We start from the raw sequence: 4,633 nt of genomic DNA, 5'->3' as shown, positions 1-4,633 counted from the left end.
AGGGACGAGACTTGGTTTGATCACTCTGCATCTTCTTGCTCTCACTGCGTACTACCTGAGGATGCATCCCATCTGCTGTTATGCTGGCATCTTTCGTGCTTTTGGAAAGTCTGGAGATTATAGGAACCTCAGATGGAAGCGCTAGGCAGTAGTGGTACGGCCTGAGGTTATTGGCATGTGTCAAAGGGTGAAGATGACCTTTAGAGAGTTATTCTTGAATTTCTCTTAAGTGTATGCACCGGGAGGGGTTAGCCAGTAGCAYCTTCGGCAAGCAAATGCTGTGTGACTGCTACATCATGGGTTCATACATTCCTTTCTTAAAATGTGTCAGAGCATAATTCTGCCATGAGCGGAAAAAGTTGTTTACAAATGAAAAACTATTTAGTTGCTCCAAAGGACCAGGATAATACCGCCTAGATTAGGGGCCATAGAAGTAGCGCCACAGACCTTTCAATTTCTCTCTGTTGTCCCCCTGTAGCTAAAGCTTGGTTTCCTCTGTAAAATGGGGAGTTAGCAGAGTGTCAGAAGCACAGTGGGCATCCCTGCTTTGTTTCCCTTTCCTTAGAAGGAAAAACATCAGTAATGCCATWTAACCCCAGGACAGACAGTGAGCCCTGCAGAAAGACTTGTGACAGTGTCTGTCCCTGTTTTATTTTCTTTTTTCCTTCTCTAAAAAGAAAAAATATCTTTAGAAGACATTGTACTGGTATCCCGCTTACCTGTGGTTTGGCACTTTGTCTTTCCCAGGAAAAAAGCAGCAGTACAAGAAATCAGGTTTTGCACTTCTTTCTCCACTCCTGGTTGATCCTCGTTGCAGAGTTCACTCCATCACTAGGGACTGCTAATGCTGTGTTGCCGTGCGGTGGCCTTTTAGGCCTTTTTCTTTTTCCACGAGTCTCTGTATTTCCCCTATGGGAGCACGAGCTTGCTCGGAGGAGGAGGCTGTGCACATTTCTTTTGGAATAAACCTTTGGGGCAAAAAGAAGGCTAAGACAACAATACTGCTGGGGTAGAGGAGCAGTTGCACTGCAGAGGTGGCTGCTCCACATGTGAGGAGATAAGCCAGTGGACTTTCCTGACCTGCAGTTGCTTTCATGAGGGGCCAGGTCAGAAAGGATGTCACAGTGATACCAGAATCAAATGTATAATTGTAATGGGGTCAACTCAAATAACGGTCTTTTATGCCTATCAGAGTAAAAAAATCCCTCAATTAACCTGCCCTTAAAGCTTTCTTCGGCAAGCAGCATCCTACAGAAAGCCTCTTTTATACTATTTACAAAATATTCTCAAATATGAGTCTAACATCAATGACYTGCAAAAGTAAAAACGGTAACAGTCTCAGCCACATAGAATTGCAAACGCAGTGTTAGGAACTCATATTTTTACTGTGCCAGGCCAAACCACAATAGATCATCCTCTCAGCTTTTATGCCTTATGCTTTGAGGAGTAAAGATTTTCTCACCATTTTCAGAGCGCTGACCTGTTTTAGCCCTCCCTTAGAGTTATAGACTAGCCCTGATCTGCCCATACCCWCTTTGCCRGAGGCGAGAGGACTCCGCACGGTCTTATTCTGTAGTCAGTGTCTATGTAAAAGGGCTATCAGCTCCCATGACGTGGTAAAGTACCACTGAGGTGCATACAAAGCCAAAACTCTGGAGAAAAACGGAACATAGTTAAAAGCAAGTGGCTGAGTGCAAAGAATTCCTTAAAACTTACTGACCAATTTAGGCAAGAACCACCAATGAAGTTCAATATTCATGAGCGTTTACTTGAAAAGTACAGAGAACAGACTCAAAGGAGAGCTAAATACAGTATCGTACCTCGCTCATACGWCAAGATCAACTCCTGTTTTTGCATTTCTTTGTCTGTTCTGGAGCCCCCAGTGTCGGTGATGTATCTTCTTAGGCTGCCCCAGAATGTGTTCTGAGGCAGGTATGGGTGCCCACTTTTGGGTGTTCTGAGCCTTTTAATCAGAAATTGTTCTTTATCAGGAAAAATGCTCTCACAGCACTTTGGAAGCAGAGTCCTCAGAGCTGAGAAAAATACGAGTTTTAGGGGTTGGAAAAGGAAGACATTCTTAACAAAGGAGATGGCAGATGCAAAAAGCCACTGCATGGAGGTCTCAGACCCATAGCACAAGCCATACGATACAAGGAAAAATGATGACAGGCCAGTTACAGCTGTGATTAGTGCCCAGGAGAAAAAGACGCAGCTCCGGCAAAAAAAAAAGTGTGGTCTCTTGCAAAAGAGCAGAGAGACAGTGCTGAGTGGTTTCTTCTGCCTCGGAACGTTGTCCCCTTCTAATGTCTTATAAGGTTCCTTCYGGGAATATCTAAATAAGGCTATTAGGAGCATTTGCACAGGAATGGTAAGCAAAGCCCTTTCGGCTCCTACTGCTATTGCTCTCAAAATGTTCATATGTAGTGGGTATTCTTCCCTTCTGTCAGCATGGAAGAACATAAAGTTCACAAGCAGGTTGAGGAGTAATATTGCCACACAGCATGACAACCTTTGGAGCCTGCTGAAAGTGTTGATGACCGTATGGACAAAAATGGAGAACCAGAGGTGACCAAATCTTAGGTTGGCAGCAAGATTTATCAAAAAACAGTCCATTTTGCAGAGATGTGCTTTTGGATTCGTGACAAAGAAGGTCATTTTAAGGAAGTGTTCATCCTTGTTGAGAGCAAGCCACCTGCGGCAAACAAAGAACCARKTCTYSTTAGTGTAGGGATTTTCAACTTTTTGCTCTGCTTAGGAACCAGCTTGGAGAAGGCCCTTGGTTATTGTGCCACACCCTCAAGACACAAAGTATCTGTGCTTCCCTGACGGAAAGATGGGCAGTGTGGCTGTCACAAGCAGTGGACCTCACTTGTGCCAGCCTGGGCAACGAGCTGAAGAAAAACATCTGCAGTGGTTCCGGCTCTGAAGCGACTGCCTGTGTATAAGGTGACCAAAAAGCACACGCTATCAAAGGGCTCATTGTCTGGCAGAACRCTAATGTCGTCCTGGTTGATTCTGTCAGCTTTATATTTTTTCATGGCCCAGAGGGCCAAAACAAGGTAGGCTAGAAAAATGACCACAACTGTTAAAAGGGTCACAGGGTTTTCAATTATGTCTGCTCTCCAAGATTTTTCCAGATCCACAGTGTTGGGTTTAACGATTACTTTGGCTGCCAGCAACCTGATGCTCAAAGTGGATGTGTTTGTCCCAGCATCTGTTACAAGTCTTTTGTGCCTCCACTTCATATTGCAGATGCAGTGCACCCTTTGCCAACTGGTATATGAGCCAAGGCTGCAGGTGCTTTCTTTCCCATGACTGCCAACGCCACCCAGAAATAAGCACTGATCACTAAAAATGAGTATGCTCACCAGTCTACAGTTTGGGTACCTCACAACATAGCGTGACAGCAAGATGATAGAAATATTATATTTACTGACATTTTCAGGACCACTTTSCTGGGCAGCAGTTAGCAACAGTGATTTTAGGAGACAGATAATGTCAGAAGTCTTCATGATACAGTCTGTAGTAGAGGTCTTAGTTTGGCTTGCAGCTGTTGGCTTGTTCTGAAATGCAGAAAAGGAGGCTAGAGGAGAAGCATGAGTGACATAAGCATCTGCAAATACTAACAMCTTGAAAGTTCCTTTGAGTTTGCTAACAATCTGGATAAATACCTCCGTTGTATTTCTCTCCACTTCAACTCCAAACGATCCAGGTGTGGAATGCTGAGTTTTATCAGGCCCTGTAGCTACCTGAAAAGTCCAGGATTGCTTATCTTCTGTAGTAATAATAATGTCTGCTCCTTCTGACATGACTCCTCCTAGATCCCCCTTAGCTTTGATCTCCATCATTTTGAACATCAGCACTCTTGCTGCAATTTCTGGCATGAAACATAACCAAGGGAAAGGGTTCTCATCAAAGTCATGAAAGGTGGTGGAAATCATAGTGTTCTCTGGGCCATTCTGAAAAGTTCCTTTTTTCAGTTGTGAATTAAAAAAAACGTGCATTTTCTTGTGCTGGAGAAAGCATCTGTGGCATTCCAATTTTCCTTTTTGTTGAAAGTGATATTCCAATTTCTGGTTTCCATTATAGTTTCTAGTTCTCTAGGGACTTTGCCTGGCAAAACTAGGGGAGTTAAATTTCCCTTGATAAAGGACACTCGTTTAATTCCATCAACATCRGCATTCTTCTGATCTAAAAGTGAAGCTGTCAGTATGATGGGTAAGTATTGCACTGCTTTGGATTTCTGCTTGTTCAGACCACTGGCTCTCATTCCTTTGTGTTTTTAGCACTTTGGTTTCGTCTCTCCATTTCTGAATGGCTAGCTCTTGCCATCTCCTACTTATTTCATCATTTTCCTCAGTGCCTTGAGAAATAGAAGCAACTACTTGGTTTGTTTCTTTTATGTTCCCCATTGAAATCTTCAGGGCTGCTTTCATAAGGTTTTCCTGAAAGCTTAGAAGAAAACCTGCAGAAAAATGAGACCTGTGATGGACTGTTTGGCTGCTGCTTCTGCAGGGGAGGCATTTTCTATATAACGTACGTCTTTCTCTTCGGATTCTAGTTTTACCCCAGTTTTCAATGTACACCACATCCAGAAGAGGTTGTGATCCAGGCTTCACACGAACAGTTTGGT

At 43.5% G+C, this 4,633-nt stretch overlaps 1 pseudogene; it reads right to left on the bottom strand.

The window, feature by feature from the left end:
* Positions 1–1,583: 1,583 nt before the first annotated feature.
* LOC112952952 overlaps positions 1,584–4,633 on the bottom strand; it is a 3,851-nt pseudogene continuing 801 nt past the window's right edge.

This window comes from Nothoprocta perdicaria, unplaced genomic scaffold, assembly GCF_003342845.1.
Source record: "Nothoprocta perdicaria isolate Ctin4 unplaced genomic scaffold, notPer1 scaffold_416, whole genome shotgun sequence".
In the NCBI taxonomy this organism is placed as follows: domain Eukaryota; kingdom Metazoa; phylum Chordata; class Aves; order Tinamiformes; family Tinamidae; genus Nothoprocta; species Nothoprocta perdicaria.
Note: the sequence above shows the minus strand (reverse complement) of the source record. Positions and strands in the feature narration are given on the sequence as shown.